Here is a 19,746-nt window from a genome sequence, read left to right on the forward strand (position 1 = left end):
CCCATCTCGCTTTAGCGATTCGGGGACAACAGATACTGACCCGAGGAGCGTAGTGCTCTGCCTGGGATATAGGTCAACACTAAGGTCCTAATGCCCTCAGCACCAGCACCGTGAAGGGCCTTGTGAGTGATGGTTAGGATTTTAAATTTAATTCTGGCATGCACCGGAAGCCAGTGAAGACTACTCCTGATCCTAGTCCCTGAAGAGCGTCTGGGGGCATTGACAACAAATCTTTCTACCGTGTTCTGGACGACCTGCAGGCGATAAAGCAATTTGGTGCTCATGCAAAGGTATAAAGCATTGCAGTAGTCCAGTTGCGAGGATAGCAGGGCGACTGCAACCTGTTTCCGGGCATCAGGGGAGAGGTAGAGGGTAAGTTTTCTAAGTATCCTTAGGACCCCCGAGCAGGTTGAAACGGTTCTGCTTTCTTGCTTATCAAAAGCAAGTGAGGTGTCAAATATAACTCCCAAATTACGGGCGGTGAGGGAGGGCTGGGGACAAGATCCAAGTGTCTGGGGCCACCACTCATCTGACCAAATCTCCTTATTGCCCCCGAAGACCAAGATCTCCGTTTTCTCCCCATTCAGTTTAAGGAAGTTCGAGGCCATCCAGCCCGCCACTGCTTCCATACAATTTCGGAAGTTTAGGGCCGTGGTCTCGACAGAATGGGATTTAATACTCTCTCCATCCTCATCTCTATTATTTTGATATGTGGGTTCACTTATATTCAAATCAATATGCATGTATCTACAAAATTTCTTGACAAAAAGGAGCTTTCAAAAACATATTTGAATAAAAAACTTGTAGGTAGTGTGATTATTCTGATATAATGCAAGTAGCTGTCTGGTGCATTTTGTCTTATGCCTGCCTGTTCTCCCTAAAAAGAACTCTATTTTGTTTGTCCGTGTGCCACACTAAGGGGCAGATTTATAAACATTTTCCTCTGTGTTTGCATCCCAAAAGTGACACCCCCTGTGGAAAGTCTTTTTTTTATTTACTTTCCAGCACAAATCTAATTTTCACTGGAAAGTTGCCTGAAAGTAACGCAAAGCATCGCAAAGTGCCAAGGGGGTGTTGGTATTACATGAGTATTACCATGCAACTACCAATGTATTTTGACAATTAACCCTATCTACTATCAATAGTAGACAGAGTTTTGCACAAAAAAATAGTACCACCTGAAAGAAGGCGTTAAAAAGGAAAAATGCTTTTATTTCTCCGAAACGTTGCCACCTTGCATGTGTACTGCTCTGTACAACACACATCCAAAGTGCGAAAAGATTTGAGGTTAGTTTAGTCATAGTATTTTTACTGGAAGGGTACCCTTCAAAAACAAAACCTGTGCGAGATAGCACAGACAACTTTGCACTATGGCACTAATGTGTATGCTTGGCACTGGGCAGCATAATTGTGCACCAGCACTAGGGAGAGAGCAGAATAGTGCCACATCTAAGTATAAATCACACTTTCCCCCACTCTCCCTGTCACACATTGCAGCTTGGCAACTGTGAGTCCCGCGTTGCTTTGTATGACAGTTAGAAAATCTGGGTCATAAATTGCACATTCATAATTGTATGTAAATGCACAATGGTGTTTAGCTTTAAGAACCTCTGCAAAGAATAGAAGTGCAGTTTATATTTTATGAGTATTACATTGCACACATGAAACTCCACCTCGAAGAAAACCTTGAGTGCAACATAGACTGATTAGAAATAAAGCTGTATGTTAAAGGTGCAAAATGAACAAATCATAGATGGAATGCTGAACAATACCAAACACTCACCCTCAATACAGAGATCTGGGCCTAAATCCATATTTTGTTTGCTCACCACTCTACCCCAGTTTGGACGGAGCCACATGCAAATCAGTCTTGACCCTACTCCCCGTGGGAACAGTCCAACCTGAATTGAAAGGCCAGGTCCTCCCGGACCAAAAACAAGCATCTTAGCAGGACCGCTTTCTGAGATTTACCCCTCATCAGCGAGGATAGCTTGAATCAAGTGGCATGGCAAGCACAGGACCCATGTTATGGCAAACCCGTCCCACTCAGGGTGACATACGCAAAAAGAACAAGAGATGCAATGCAATCGGTCACGCCTTTGGGACCTTATATGTATTTAGCTATGCAGCACATTAGCCTGGACGCTGAACCATCTACTGTTCTTTAACATGGAGGGAAAGTAAGCACCAAAATACATGACACGCCAGGTATGGGAACACATGGAGAAAAAAATGGCCTTCCAGTGGGAAATGGTATGGTCCAAAGCTCTGTTTTTATAGAAAATCAGGGTCTTTAGCGGTCATATCACTGAAAATAGAAGATTTGAAAAAAATGTAATTGTCTATGGGTGCTCGTAGAAGACAATTTCCATGAAATGGAATCTAGAGAATGCTGAAGTGATTCTGGTATTTTACTGAACTCTGCTGGAATTTTCTATCAAGAAAGTTAAATACAGGCAGTTGCCAGAAAAATTAAAAAAGAAAGTACCTCGGCAGAATGCAATTCTGGTATGTTACTGACCTTTAGTGGCCGTTTTCTATCAACACAGTTAAATAGAGGTAGTTGAACAGAAAAAGTCCCTAAGTGGAAGCAGACAAGTCCCTGGGCTGATCTCCAGAGCCCACAAATTACATACACATAAGTATATACTAAAGTATATACAAGAGGTCTTGAATGCTCAACTTAAAAATGAGGGGTGATATCCCGAAACTGGTCCTGGGATGCATAAAAAAATTCCAAAGGCCAGAGAAAAAATGGTTTGTAATTCATTGATGCAATTATATTCAGAAACAAGCACTGCTTTACAGTCCTTAAATCAACTATTAAAATTTCCATTGATTTTCATCAAGTAAGCAGCTGAAAAAGGTATTCAGTAACACTCATCAGGGACATACTCCCAGTTCATAATAAAACCAGTGGCTTTGTTCCAGTGCTATATTTTGTAGTTTTCCTTCCTTTGTAATTTCCCATATGAGCCAAGAATCTGTATCTGCCATGATTTTGTGTGTTTGTATGAGCGTACTTTACAGTGGATGAATAAGGTGATGTGAGAGGTGAAAGTGTAATAGTTTAAGAAGTTTGTCTAAGAAGCTTACACAAGAGGCATGCTTAACACATGAGAAGTAGAATTGAAATCTTGTTTCATAAATGCCATACTTCTGCCTACACACAGGGGACTCCAGGAACCCACGTGACAGGAGGCACCGCCTGTCAGCTGGGGGCAGCACCAGGAACTACAACGCTACAAAGTGCATTGCCTTTTCCTGCTGTGCGAGACATGTAATGATGTCTTGTAAAGCGCCTGAATCACCCCACATGGGGTATCTCCGCGCTGTAGACCGCTGGGGAACCGTCCTGGCTTTCCCTGTGAGATGGTCCCTACTGGGTATCTCCAAGGTGAAACCAGGCATCCCCGGCGTATGTGGGGGGCCATTGTGGAGATGAGGCAAGCTAATGCCCAGAGTTGCCGCGTGTGATCCCTAGTTAGAGTAGGCACGGAGGCGAGAATTATCGAGTCCGCTGACCCTGGACCACGACCCTACCGCGTCGGGAATTGAACCCAGGTCCCGGGCCGTCCTCTGCTTCTGGGTCTGCCGCCTCTAACCAGTGAGCCACACCACTCCAAATGCGCTGGGATAGGGCAGGCCTGCCCTGTGCCAGTCATCGACAGATAGAGGAAGTGCAGGGCCACGCCCTTTAGCCTGGCACCATTTTGTTGGTAGGAGCGGGATGTAAAAACGAAGTACTGATGTGATCAATACGGTTACTGGTCCTATTTAAGTCAAAATAAGCAATGGTTAAGAGGAAGGCACTAGAGAAGATCCCGAGAGCAGGAAGTGAGAGGAAAATCCCAAAACATGCAGCAGAAAATTGCACTCTTAATGAAATATATGATGTCATTGAGGAGGTTGAGGGTTTGTGAGCCCCAAAATCCAAGATCAAAGGGAAAAAACCAGCAAGTGAGGAAAACAAGTCTAGCTGTAAAAAACTATAAATCTCAGAAGAGTATTGACCAACCACCTGAAGCCATTTCGTCTGAATATTCAGAGCCCTTTATCGCCTACAGTGCATCCTCCCCAGGAATCAATGTGGAGTGTTTCAACCAATACAAAGCACTAGAACACCTATAGAACTCGAAGAATAACTTTTTCCTGTGTATCTAGGGGGAAAGTTACCACAAGGGCAAATGAAGTTAAAAATACTGCGGGTGTAGATGCGCAAATGAACTAACTCGGGGGCTACATTGTAAACCTTTGGGAGAGTATGGGAAGGACGGCTAAATTGTTCAATGATAAGTTGAACACTCTTACTGCTCTAGTCAAAGAATCATCTAAATCAAGGGAAGGTATTTATCCTGGGTGCTCGGTATGCCATCCGGCAAACACTGGGAACTACAAACCACACAGAGAATAATGTAAGCATATGACCAAAAAGCACTGGTGGCACAACAGAGAGTAACGTTTGTTGGCGTATGCTACCCCCAGGCATGATTCTGCCCCCTCACGCGGCCAAATGCATGTAGAACCTATAAAGGTGGCTATGAGCTTTAGGCCCAATGATACCCTTCTACAAATAACCATCAAAAAGGGCATAAGACCCGAAATCACCAAGGCAAGGAATCAACACAAAAACCTACTATCTAGAGCGGGAGGGGAATGGGATGAGAATCTGTTGTGTAGTTCCTAGGATCCCCCACAGGACCTGCGAGTTTTGGATGACCTAAACTAGGGGATTAGTGTGCAGACAGACTCTGGACACCCCCACAGGATGAGTCAGCCATTAGACCAGCTAGCTCTACAGTGCCACTACCACTACCCTGTATTCTACAGCGGTGTGTGTAGTTTCTGGCAACAACTCACCATGACAACCCTGATTCCTCAGTTATCATGGAAAATAATTCAGTATCTTTCGCTCAGTCACTCGTGCTTACTTTTATCAGAATACACATAGAATGATGATTGGAATGGCTTCAATAATTATTTATTGGTGAAGCATCAGTCTAGTGTGAGACATATTCATTGCGACGATTAAAAGACAGGAGAAGACTAATGTAATCATTAGCACCAATATTATAAATTGCAGATACATTTGTTCCATAGTGGTAATAAGATGAAGAACAGCAGATTATATAAAACAATAGCTTTGGCGTACTCCTACGGTGCATAGCCTACCTAAATGTACCCAGCCTAGATATGTGGGTGAAGCCTGTGTATGTAAGTATTAGGATAGATCCTAATGGAACAAAGAAACCCCCCAGGGAAGTGCTAACCCCTCACGTGATGGTTCCGAATGAAGGACCCCATCTCTGCATCGAGAATGGCACCCTGCAAGGGATGTCAGGTCTCCGCCTGTCTGATCTTTCATACTAAAGTGGTCACTCCAGGGTTTCTTCTAGAATCAATATGTTTTGAAACATTCACTAATCCTCTGCTAATTTTTTTCTAAACAAACATGATCATGCACAGCTGGCTGTTGGCCATGGATGAAAAAAGTGGTGACCCTTATACAGAATAAATCTGCCATACTTGGGGACATGTTTATGTACGTCAGGCACCAGGATTAAGATATGGTACGGAGACCCTGATGTCAGAGAGACAGACATGATCTGTGGATGAGAGAAAATGTATGTAATTTGGTATGTAATTGATGGGACTATCCTAAAGGACATGACACCCAGTCCTCATCAAAAGGTCAACAAGGTCAGCTAGGTAATGATAGAAAATGCTAAAAATAAAGACACAACAACATGTATATTAAGTAACCCTAGGCGAAGCACTACGCTACGCTCGCGTAGTTTGCGAAGTTTGCGCAACTTCACACTACGCAAGCTGCACGTAGCACAGTGCAAACACGCGTAGTGCAGCAGTCATTTTTTGCTTGTTCGCGGTCCTCAACGTCATGTTCGCGACCGCGAGCAAGCAAAATGACATCCCGGCGAGATTCTCAACGCAGGGAGGTCAGGTTTCTCATTGCGAGTGGTTGCGCATGCTCGCAACCGCTCACAATGAGAAACTACCAGTTCGCGTTGAGAAAGCTGCCGCTCGAGTAAAAATCTGCTCGAGCTTCAGAAAACTACAGCTCGCACTGTGCAAGATGCCGTTTTCAATGATTGCACAGTGCTGGATGCTTGTCCACACTGTGCAATCATTGAAAACGCATCTTGCACAGTGCGAACATGCTACTACGCAGCTCGCGTAGTGCTACGTGAAGTTCGCGTAGTGCAAAGTGCGTAGCTTCGCGTAGCGCTACTTCGCGAACTACGCCCACCCTTAATATTAAGGCATTTTAAAAAAGTCTTAAACATTTTCATAAAAGCAAGGTCTATACCGAAAGCATTCTTCCCTAGAAAAGTGTTGATAAAAGGTCCTGTATATGTTTGAATATAATGTTGTTGTATTTCTGAGCACCATCAAAGCCACTATGTTCAGATAGAACAGAGAAGAAAAACAAAGTCAGTTCGACCTTCAATTTGGTATTTGTTAAAAAATTGGCCAAACGGTTCCCAGTGCAGGAGAGGACAGATTGTTTAAGAATCCTGCGCTGAAGACTAAACATTACTGAACTTGTCTTCCACAGGAGACAGTCCTTGTAGCACCTCTAGTATTGATATCAAGTGAGCAGAGGTGGTCATTACTGGTTCTCACAGCAGCCATCTGGGAAGAATTAGATGCCCGCTTGCCTGAGACTCATGCCTGCACATTCGTAGTGGAGCCGATCTCCATTCCATCAGGAGCTAAAACATCCTGGGGAGGCTCTAGGAACGCCATCATCAACAACGGAATACGCTATGGACAATTGTAGACATGGGCCTGTAAAGGCGCCATGAGCATGTCTATGTCAGCGGCACAACTGATGGAAGTGTCAGACAGAGGTCCAATACGCATCTGATTCTGCAAAAGAGGCAGTGGAATACTGGCAAAATGCAGTCAAGCCAGGCCGGTCTGAAAGACAGGACCAATGCTCACTCAGCTCTCAAAGCCGAGGTATACCCAGAAAGAACACCAATTGCTCAAGACAATGTCGCTCCATTAGTGTTTTCTCCATGTCTCAAGTGATGTTGACATCCATTGCGAAGCAATAGGAATAAAATCAGGATGCCCACCACTGGAAGCAGGACCAAAGGAAGCCCTCCAAAAATGCTTCCAAGTACGGAGTGTATGAATGAAGGAATCACTATGAAAATGGTTTGAAAGGTGGTTAACAGACTGGATGCAATGCTCTTAAATTAGTGTACTATCCCCCTCATATCAGACATGTTAAAGATATGATGGACCATTTCTCTGAAATGGAGCGGAAGTTCGTATGGACCAGAGCCTGTATCTCTGCAGAGGACTTGAAACTTGGAGATTAAAGATCTCTCGGGCTGATGTTAAGGCCACAATTTACTGAAACAGCATGGCTTTCAGTGTGCTAAGAGAATCAAACCATATGTTAGAAATATTCAGTGAAGGGTATAGTGGTGCCTCTCTAACTGTGAGAGCTGGGGGAATCAATACTTGCTTACCGCAAATAACCCTTGAGTTGATGGTCACTAGATAAGCAATGCCGATCGTCATAACACAACAGCCTTGATATTTCAGCATCAAGTTACTCCCATTGGAAACTAACTAAAAAACTGGATGAATTACAGCAGCTGGGGAACCCTTCAGGTGGGAGGACAAGTTCCCTATTAACACATAACATGCCCCGTGAAGCGACACTTCTTTACACACTAAAGACACACTTTCGGCCTTTTCGCAGTTCAAACCACTCAATAAAACTTCCTTGTCCTTATTCCTGCTCCTATATGTGTATGGCAACTCCCAGGTTTCTCATATGTACCCGTTTCCCAATGCTTCATACCTGCCTACTTGGGAATATTTCAGGCAGTATTAGAATTGGAATGCTTTGAATAGCAGTGTGATATATTTATTTCTTTATTTATTTATTTATGGGTTTATACGGCACTAGAATCGACTCCCGAAGCAGTATCTCTGATTAACCATTCCGTAGATGGTGATTCTGCTACAGTAAAAGGTAACTTCTCTAGTTTTTCAATGAGCAGCATGGTGTACTTCACATCTCTGCGTGCCATGGTCAATAGTCTTTTGGGCAGATTGTAAGCCGAAAGCAGATTTGTGTCTTTAATGTATCACCATGGAACATGGCCAGAGCTCAATGATTGAAGCATCCAGCTTAGAAGCATAATAGCCCGTAGCTGAGATTGCCCGTGTTGTAGAATAGACAAATCGTGTTCCATTATGTCATAGCTAAGGACACAATGTTGCCCAGTGAATAAATACAAGAGGAGAGTGTGGTCATGCCATTGTCTACCACAGCTAAGGCCTTTTCTAGGCTAAGTCAATCTATTTCATGAAGTCTATCAGCAGCTTTCTGTTGGGACACTTTCCACACCTCATTATAGATGGTGTACACAAAGCGTTTACTATGTGGTAACTTGGGACCTAACAAGAAATCCCTAATATCCATTTTGTCTGACAGAAGGGACAAGTGTTGTTTCACCTGTGATAGTGTTGAGGTTTTTAGCCAATCTAGGCACAACTTCCCGACACTATAGGAAGTCACTGCCCCTAGGTCATCTGTGTGTACATAGCGTGAGTTGGGCCTATGAATTCTAAACCCTTCGGTGGTAACCTTGAATCTTGAGTTACACATATTCGTGTCTACAGGCCAAACCAACCAACCCTTCCAATTGGTGGATGATGAATTGTAAGCATTTGTACCGTGTATCCCTTCACCTGTTGGAATTTGAGCTACTCTTAATAGGTGTGGGTGAAGGGATGCTCGGTATTTTCAGGTCTTTGGTTTTTGCATACCCGTAACAGGCCGTATGTCGCACTACTCTGTTTAGGTAAATCATCTGTAAGCCTCAGTTCCCTTACCCTGCCACTCTCTTATCCCCCAGATAGATTTGGTGTCTATGGTGTCTCTCCAGTAGGCGAACCCCTGTATAGAGAGTTGTGAGATAAAAGGTGCTGAATATATGAGCTTAGTATTGGTCAGCATAATCTACTTCGCTAGCCTGTGCAAGTTTGAAGTAAAACGTTTATGGGTCAGATGTATTGAACCCTGAAAAGTATGCAAATTTCTGTGTGAATGTGGCAGAACTACCGTTTGGTGGTGCCGGGCAATGTTCCCATTGATGGTATGTGCTAGCAGTCCAAGGTACACTTGCTCTATGCAAAACATTATTACCATAATGCTGGTAGCAAAACATGGTATGGGAGTCGGTTGTATCCTCATACAATTCCCTGTAAGAAAATGCAGCAGGTTGTTCTAAATCAGTGTGTATAGTATTTACAGTCACAATGTCCCAATCATCAGAGAGTGTACTGGGGGTAATTAAATCGTTTAAGAACATTTTAAACAAATTTGGAATTTTCAAATGTTTAATAGGACCAAATACATCATATGCAACTTTATCTCTAACTATACTATCAGATACTGGAATTGCTGTAATGTTCACCTGGGACAAGTCTCTTCGTTCACGGTGTGATGACGTATGTGGTTTCAGGACCAAGTTCACTGATTGCACCACAGAGTCTTCTGGGAGATAAGGTCCGTTCAGAAGCAGAAAAAGCATACACTGTGCCAATCCAAATTAACATGTATACTACCCCTATTGCAAGCTCAATATGCAACCAAGGTGACACTAAGTAAGTCTTTTTGAGCAAGAGATAGAATTGTTGGAATTTCTCTTTCTTTGAAATGGGTGGCGTTTGATAAGGTTACCTTAAATCTGATCATCGAAGATGATGAAGTAGCCAGATACAGTTTGATCTATCTTTAGTAGCCCCACAGGATTTGTAGAACTGGCAGATGTGTCATTTAAATGCATTGTTGTTTCTTCTTGATGTTTTTCATTTTCAACTGGTGTGATTTGTACTCCATTATTCGTTACTCCTTCACATTGTGTAGTGGGGTCTTGAAAGATTATTAGTCTTTCCATCTGAACTTCTTGTATAGTAGCAAGAGGAGAACTGGGGCTACTCAGGATCCCACACGGCCTACTGTTGAGAATCAGCCACATGATGCAGTTTGATCAGATCAATGGAGATTATTTGTTTCTCTTTTTTGCCTGCAAGAGGTGGAAGAAGTACTGTTCTTGTTCCCACTACGTCCAGGACAGGTATAGGTGATCTGTAAGATGACCCAAACTATCTTCTGTCCACAATCCTTTCCCTGACCAGGTCCCCAATCTGCGGGACCCAGGCAGGTTTTGCCAGCACTGGTTTCCCTTCCCCAGTGGCAGTGCATTTGACTTGCACATTGCTTTGTAACACCAGTCATTCAGTTCAAATGGTTTTGCACCCACCACTATGCTGGGACGATCGAGATAAGGTAGCCACATTCTTGTCCCAAACAGAATTTCATAACCGGTACGGCATCCTAAGCATTTTCTTGGCATATTATTGAGTGCCTTCTGCACCTCGTGTAGGTGATTAACCCAACTAACACCTGCACAATATACCATAGCTGTTAAAGATTGCTTTAGGTCCCGGTTTTTCCTCTCCAACACCGAATTTCCCTCAGGATGGTAGGGGGAGGAGTACCACAAAGCCACACCCATATTTTCCATGGCTTACTTGTAAGCCTGAGAGCGAAACGCAGGGCCACGTCGGAATGTAATGTGCCAACTGTGTATGTCCCGATGAAGACTTGCGAATCCTTCATAACAATTCGAACATCAGCCAAGAGCTGGGGCCAAACCCATAGGAATCTAGAGCATGAATCTTCTGCAACCAAAATGTACTTGTAAGCCCCATCTGAATTTAAGGAGCCGCAGTGGTCCAAATAGAATGATGCAAGAGATCTCTCTGAAATCAGTAGTGGTGTTTGTGGTGGCCTGTGAATGGTGGAGCCCTTCATATGCTGGCAAATATCGCTCTTCAGCACATAGTACTTTGTTTTGTCATCTCCGACTACCAGTAATGCTGCTTCAATAATGAAATTGTTGCAGTGACCCCTGCATGTGCAGAACCCAGACTGGCATGTGCAGCCAGAACTCCGGGAATTTGAGCGTACAGTGTGTTGTGCGCATCTAACTTGTTGGAGTACTTAAGTGGAAAGGCTTCTGACATGATGGCAGAACCATTCTTTGTGGCATTGATAGCTATTAGTATATCTCCGTCTATTCTCATGTGTGAGCAAGTGATTGCGGCAATGGCATCAGTTTGCACTGTCGCCTTGGTGGCTTCATCCGCCAGTGAATTCCTTTCAGAGTGTATGCCAACACGCTGATGACTCAAGGTGTAAGTAACTTGAGCCATTGGCAGGCATGCTTTCAGGATTGTCACTTGTTCCCATAACAATTTATGTTTTATCATGCCACCTTGGCGTCTTTAAGCCCATTCTGGCCCCAGTAATGAAGATATTCATTGTAAGATTGCACACAGTAAAATGACTCGCACTCAATCACTGTGGGGAATTCCCGATCCGTATACTGTGGTGTTAGGGATTTTAGTTCTGCCAGCTGCGCTGTACAGTCAGCTGCGTGGTAGTATTTCTGGTATGGAACTTGCCATCCCGCATATGACCCTTTACTATAGCATACGCAGCGCTATATTGCTGTTTAGTTCCAATGGCAGGTTGAGCAGAACCGTCAGTATAAATGTTGCATTCATACTGATCTAGAGGCAAGATTTCAAGGCATTCTTGTTCGTATTACAGATATGCTTGAGTTCTCAGTGTGGGATCATATCCATATTCTTCATCTGTTGCAGGGAGAGAATTAGCCTATTGTATCCATCATGGATGCAGTGCCTTTGCATTCATAATGCTGGTTTTGTTTACCGCTTCTAAAGTTGGTATAGGGGTTACAACAATGATATATTTACTCTGTGCTAGTGCTCTTTCTCTCCCTACAGCAGTCTGTACTGCTGTCAGAATTTTTTCTGTTGCTACAAATCAATTTTCAGCATTTGTGTACAATTGAGATTGGTATGCGATTGGAGTTGTCTCACCTTCATTGAACGTGATGTAAGTACACCCTAATAACCCTGGGATGACCTGTATTACCAGGTTGCGGACATTTGCTCGTGTCTGAAAGTGCTTTGAAGCTATCATGTCAGCTTGGACTGAACATAAAGTGTCTGAATGTTTTTGAGTCCACTTGTTTAAAATCTGGTCTGAACAGGTCGTAGAAAGGTTTGTCTCTTTCTGTGAAGTCTTGAATGTATGTTCCGCCAAAATTTAGAAATCCTAAAATGGATTGTAAACCGTTCACAATCTTTGGAGGCTGGATTAGCGTGCACTTTTCTAAAAAGTTAGCGACCAGGCTTTTGCTTTCACTTGGCTCATATCCCAAAAATAGGACACTGAGATGGACAATTTTTGATTTTTTGAAGTTACATTTGTAGTCCAAATTGGCAAAACCAACAATTATGTTTTTCACCCTGCACAAGTGTTCAAGTAATTTATCGTCTGTCAGATAAATATCATCTACATGGGACACTGCCTCTTCATCGCAAGTTTGTAATAGCTCTGACACTCTTGTCGAGAATAGCCCAGGGCTATTCTTATAGCCTTGGGGCAAATGAAAAAATTGACGCTGATTGCTGAAGGCAGAAAATCCTGTCAAATATCTGCTTTCAGCAGCGATCCGGTACATGCATCAAAATCAGATTTAGCGATTTCTAAATTGCCATTAATAAGGAATCGCTATTTAGAAATCGCAATCCTCAATGCATGAACTCGTTTGTGAAAATTAACCGAATCAGTACTAATCACCAATGTGAATAGCAATTTCACAAAAGAGACACGCAAATTCCGAAAAACGTTTGCGATTTTCCTTTTAGCGAAATTGCTAATTGCAAAATCGCAAAAAGTGTGTCCCGTTGGAAGCATGCTGATGACATCACAACAAAGAAATCATCCAGCCCATGCTTCATTCAGTGCCCAGAGGAAGTGAGAGGAGAAAGCCGAGTGCTGGAGCTGAGCTGATTCATCATCCAACTTTATTTGCAGTAACTTCCTGTGCATCAGAATGGGCCCAACAACAACAGGGGAGAGTGCCACGCCCAGAAAGAGAACATTGAAATTCAGTGAAAGGGAACTGCAAAACCTCATTGAGGAGGTGTCCTCGAACCATGACAAGCTCTTTGGGAAACTTGCACTTAAAGTGCCAGAGGCAGAAAAATTCAGGATATGGCTGCATATCAAGAGAAAGGTCAATGCTGTGGGTGTCACACAACGCAGTATAGATGATCTCAAGAAGAGGTGGTAGGACCTGCGTAGCCTGTGTAGCCGTGCCGAGGAGCAAATTGCAGAAAGGCAGAAGGAGGCCAGGAGCACTGGAGGGGGCCCATTTACAGTTCCAGACAACACAGCCCTGGAGGACCTGGTGGAGGCCACAATATAGCCTGAAGCAGTGGTGGGAGTGACCCAGCTGGGAACATCTGGCGCGGCTAGTACCACACAAGGGAAAATGCATGCAACCATATACCTCAAAGTACAATTCAATTGTGCACATACCCCCAGTCCAACCCCAGTGTACAGGTCAAACTCCAGTCCACATTTTCCCTCGTACACCCAATGCATTATGGGAGTTGTAGGCATGTCAGCCAAGTGGGCAGTCAAACACAATAATGGCAACTAAACACGCCAACACTGCATGGCAATCAGTGATTGCAGTCAGTGATTTAATGTGAACCAAGTATGCTTAATGTCACACAACAGTAACCTTAACACAAATTAACATTGCACGGTTTCACATCGCAGAAGCAGCTGAAGGAGACTCTGAAGACAGTGAATGTCTTCACATCTCAGAGACTCCTGCAGAGACTGAAGTGGAGACACCAGTTGCCTTGGCAAGCACACCCCGCACCCATAAAATGCAGGGCACAAGTCTTATCACAGCAGCCTATGGAATCTGAGCTGACTCCTGCACCCACTCCTGTAACCAGCCAGCCTTGTGTGAACACAACACCAACACCCCAGGCACAGGTCCAATGTGGACGGAGGTGCAGTTCTAGGACCCGCATTGCTGCTCAGGATGACCAGGCTCCAAATGTGTGGGTTGGCGTGCAGTCCAAGATGTTGCAGGTGCAGCACCTGCAAGCAAGATATATGGGGTCAATCCAGCAGCAAATATCAAAATTGGCCAAGAATATCACCCTCATGACAGATAGTGTGCGGGAACTAACCACAGCGGTTGTGGAGGGAAATAGGCAGACCAATGCAAGCATTTAGGAGCTCACCAAAGTGTTGCTTGAGGGCCATGGCACACAGATGAGAAGGCATCTGCAGTGCATGATGTTCATGGCAGCCTATACCAGGTCCAACAACAACCTCAGTCACACCACTGCGCTGCTGTCACGTTGCACTGTGGGCATGCAAATTGATATGGGCCATTGTTGTGGGGATGTGGCCAGGGCCCTTGGACAAGCGACCACTGCTGTGGAACACATCCAACCTGCTACTGTTAGTGGCAGCAACTTAACGGGGGAGGAGGGGAGTGAGGAGGCATCCAGCCTTAGCAGTCTGTCAGTGCCAGTGATTACTGCCAGGAGGCGCACTACCTGCAGCACAATACCTTCTGTTGCACATCAGGGGGGATGTGGCTGATGCAGGCAAAAGGTGTTTGAGGGTGTGTGGCAGGAAGCACTAGACAGATATGTCCTCCCTCATTTGCCCATGGTGACAAAACCATGGTCACAACCATGGTAGTGATTGATTTCCAGGTCCTGGAATTGTTTATTTTCCTGTTTATTCAATGCAATCACAGTTCTATTTAGCACAATTCTGTGTTTGGCTACACAATACTACACGGGCTCATGTTAGTAAATACTTTTCTGTTCGACATTTACGTGTCATGTCTCATCATTACATACCTCAGAAATAATGTTTTGTGATGTCTCCACGTCTCCTTTGACCTTCTGCTGAGCTTGCCCCATGCGCTTGTCAGAGTTTTGTGGGTGGTTGGTTGTCTCTCTCAGACTCACTGTCGGACACCTCGATGGGTATACCTCTCCTGGTGGCAATATTGTTCAACATGGCACCTGCAGCCCGATCCGGCAGCAGGTCTCTGGATGGTACTACAACGGTCCGCCAGTCTTGTGTAGGATGTGAAAGCGACGTTTCAGTAGTCCAAACGTGCGGTCAGTTACATTCCGTGTGCTGATTTGTGTTGCATTGTACATCTGCTCATGTGGTGTGGCTGGGTTGAGGTATGGCGTCAAAATGTAGTTCCAGAGGGCATATGTGCAGTCACTCACAGGGTGGTAAGAAAAAGATTAGTGACAGTTATGCATTGACATTCTTTTGATTTCTGTATAGAATAAGTATATGTGTGTACCAAGTAGATGTCCTTGACCAAATTCACCCCTGAGCAGACGGGTGTGGATGCCACTGTGTCGAAATATAAAGGAGTCATAGGTGCTTTCAGGGAATTGCGCCACAATGTCTGTTATGATATGTTTTGTATTGCACACTACTTGCACATTGATTGAGTAATAGGATTTCCTGTTCCTGAAAATGTATTCAATAGTTGCTGGGTGACAAATGGGGACATGCATACAATCTATGCAGCCTACCACATGAGGGAACTATGCTACCTGGTAGATGTCCAGTTCTGTCTTGTTCAAATCCTGTTGGGTTGTGAGGAAGCTGATGTTGGTGTGGATCCTAGTCATCTGGCGTCAAGGAAGGTTTTGAAGAAACTTGAAAGGGAGATTTGTTATACCCTCCAGCTACAACCCCCTGGACTCTGCCTGAGGCAAGTAGGTGCAGGCAACATAGGACCTGTACATGTGTGGGGATAGCATAGGTCCTACGGGCCTGCCTCTGAATTAGGGGTTACAATTCTGCTATTATGTGTAGGATATTTGCACTGTTCGACATGTACTTATTGTAGATTTCATCTTCTGTTTGTCCCAGCAATGTGATGCGCACTTTGAAAATCCGCTCCTGTATTCTCCTTCTGTGCTGGGTTGCTGCATGGATCCTCATCCTCCTCGCTATCAAGTAGAGCGCAGCAATTATGGAAAGCTTCAGGGGCCTTCTGAGTCAGTTTAAAAACGTTTCTGAGTGGTTGCACCCTTGAAAAAATAAGTTCTCCTCTTTACCACCTGATTGTGATTCCCCTTATTCTGCACTTGCAAAATTGCGATTTTCCAGTGATCAGCTAATTGCCAATTTACATGCATTGGATTGCAACTCTTTATTAGCTATTCAATATTTGCAGACGCTGTTAAGGGACTCGTTAATTAGGATTCACATTATTGATTCTCGCAAAATTTGCGAGTTCTTATTTTATCGAATCAGTTTGTTTTTCGGTAATTGAGTTCATGCATTGGGAAGGGCGGAATTTCGCTCGCAAACAGTCTTTTTTTGCGAATCGCAATTTTAGCTAGGCATTTTTTGCATGCTGCATGTACCTGTATATTTTGGCAGAAGCATCCATTCAAGATATCTAGTGTTGTTTTGTATTTCTTCCTCACAATGTTATTCATTAATGAGGCACTATAAGTGTTTTGAACTGTAAATGTTTTTTTGCATGTGTTCAAGTGTCTGTAATCTAAAACCAAATGATATGTGTTGTCAGGTTTCATTACGGGAAACAATGTGTGGTTCATTGATGATGTGCCAATTTCAATCACACCTTGGTATTCAAGTTGATCTAAGATTTCTTTTTACCTGTTTATTTGTTTCATTTATAATAGAGTACTGCCTCTGTGGAGTTGGAGTAGTTTTTAATGGGATCTCATGGTGTTTGGACTCCAAGTCCCACCTTACATGGTAGCGGTAAATGCTGGAGCTAGCGCTTGCCCCAACTCCCGCGCATATGAGTGTTCTAAGAAATAGGAACAAGGCTGGAAAAAGCAGGCAAAATTACTCTTTCACCTTTTGGGCAATCCATTACAAATTAAGGGGCCAATCTTTTTCTGCTAACAGAATGTTATATCCAAATATCAAATTTTTCCAAAAGAGAACTTTAATTTTTCTTGAGATGTCCCCCTCTATTTGCAGATGAATTTTGTGTTGACGGTGTGGGACAATCACTCTTGTATCAGGTGTTTCCACTGTGATGTATTTATTCAATACTGCTGTCACCAGAAATTCCTTCAGGTTCTGGTGAGCTATTGTTACTTCTGCCACGCTGTCTAGCGTCACCAGAGCCCATTCCCCATTCAGTAACCTGGGCATTTCAAATGTTTAAGCCGGCTACCGTCTTCTTTTCGAATTAAGTCTTTGCTTTATGTTGATCTTCCTGTTTCATAATGAAATCTGAAGTGGAATATGTTTCCCTATTTCCCTTTGAGCGGTTTTCAATTTTTTGTTCTTGACGTCCTTGCCTCTCCAAGCTTTTTGATAAACCCTGAAAGGAACAAAAAAAAGTGTATCAGTATCCTGATACCTGTCAGGTTTCCTAATGTTATCATGATTCCTCAGGTTTCCAGAGCACTCCCATTGGCTGAGATCCAACCTTTGATCGTGAAGTGTTTCCTTTATTATTATTATCATTTTGGGATTTATTAATATCATCCCATTTCGTGGGTGCTTGCTTTGAGTTATCCTTGTCAGAATTCTTCACCACTTGTGATTTTCCTGGTTTGGCTCCCAAGCAATCTCTACCTAGTGAAGCATAGGTTTCTTTCATAATATTTGGTACTGCACGCTCCTGATTTGCAGGAGCTGTTTCCCTTAGGCGTTGGCATATAGCCACAGCTGCTGTTAGCCCCTTAATGTTTCTCAGCATAATGGCTAAGACTTAGTCAAAGTTACCCATCAGTTCATCCCTAAGTCCACGGCAGTTCCTGCCCTGTACTCATTTTGTATCTGTTCCAATACTTCAGGAATAACTAATATGGTTGGGGTACAGTGTATTCTAATGTAGACTGCAGCAAACATTGTTCCCCATCTGACACAATCCTCATGTGAGGGAATCATTCTCATTGGCAAGCAAATTGTTAACATTCTGTGTTTTTCCTGCAGACCCGTATGGGGGACTTTAATGTCCTCAAATGGGATCTATTCTTCCGGTGGATTCACTTCAATGTATTCATGGAATAAATGTGTCTGTGGATCTGCAGGTGGGAATTTTACCAAGGAATAGAATACCTCTGATCCGAACACCTTGTATGCCTCAATCACAAAAGTAACACGGTCAACTGTTACAGGTATGTCCTATTCTACCAATCCCAGAGCTACTTCCTGTCTACAGTTCTCTGTGATGTTTAGAGAATTAGTAAAGTCGTCTCCTTCCGTGCTTCCACTGCTGCTCACATTTTCAGTAATTTTGAATGGAGAAGAAAGTAAAGGTTTAAGCGGTGGGGTTTAGCACAATATGGAAACCATTAATCCTTACAAGCTTGTCTAAACCTTCAGCCAATACACAGGGTGTACCTGCTCATCAGCTGTGGTGGATAGACCTTCCCACTTCAGATGTCGCTGAACAGTGTGAGTAGGGCTTTCTGAGAAAGCACGGCTGAACTAATCAGATTTAATAGTTAATATAAGAACCAAACCAACGTTGACAGCGCCATGATGTGTAGTTCTTAGGACCACCCAGGACCTGTATTGTTTGGATGACCTAAACTGAGGGCTCGTGTGCAGACAGACTCTGTACACCCCCACAGGATGAGTCAGCCGTTAGACCAGCTAGCTCTGTAGTGCCAGTACCAACCACCTGTATTCTACAGCGGTGTGTGTAGTTTCTGGCAACCACTGAACATGAAAACACTGATTCCTCAGGTATTGTAGAAAAAACAATACGGTATGTTTTGCTCAGTCACTCGTGCTTACATTTCTCAGAATACACATAGAATGACAAATGGAATGGTTTCAATAATCATTTATTGGTCAAGCATCAGTCTAGTGTGAAACATTCCCTGTGACAATCAAAAGACAGGAGCAAACAAATGTATTCGCTAGCACCAATATCGTAAATAACAGATACATTTCTACCACTGTGCTAATAAGACAAATAAAAGCAGATTATATTGAACAATAGCATTGGCGTACTCCTACAGTGCTAGGCAAGATCCTAATGTAGCCAAGAAACACCCGGGGAAGTGCTAACCTCTCACCTGATAGTTCTGAATAGAGGACCCCATCTCTGTGTCGAGGATGGAACCCAGCAAGGGATGACAGGTCAATGCCTATCAATGGATCAGCCTGCATAGTCTTGGTCCAGCCTGGAATTCTCCTCTATTCTGTAGGGGGGAAAGAGGGTCTTTTATACTAAAATATTCACTTGAGTATGAAATATATTTAAATGTATAGAAGTTCTTATAGGTTGTTATTTGCACTAGAGGTCTCATTTCTTTCATTCTAACACAAAGCTGTACATAGTACTGATATGAACTGTTTTTGGAATACCCATCCTCCGATTTTATCTATTGTTTGTAATCTGTACAAAAAGGAAGATTGTGTGAAATGTGCTTATATCGTTTTTTATGTCTGTTTTAATGCCTTGCTAGCCAAAACAATAGTTATTATTATTATTATTATTATTATTATTATTATTATTATTATTATTATTATTATTATTATTATTAATATTGTTATTATTATTATTATTACAGAACCATTATCTTGAGCAAGCATGTGAAGGAGACCAATTGAGTCCATCTAGATTTATGATTCGGGGTCCAGTTTTTGCTTTGACTGGGCTAAATTCTTGAGGGCCCGGGCCCACTTTAAAACCTATGTGTAGTAATTCACATGAACGTCTCCTATTATGATATGAAATAACAGCTCAGGCAGTTCAGTATACACATGCACACCACAGCAATGTTTTTAAA

Source organism: Lissotriton vulgaris, chromosome 3_1 (genome assembly GCF_964263255.1).
Source record: "Lissotriton vulgaris chromosome 3_1, aLisVul1.2, whole genome shotgun sequence".
NCBI classification, from domain to species: domain Eukaryota; kingdom Metazoa; phylum Chordata; class Amphibia; order Caudata; family Salamandridae; genus Lissotriton; species Lissotriton vulgaris.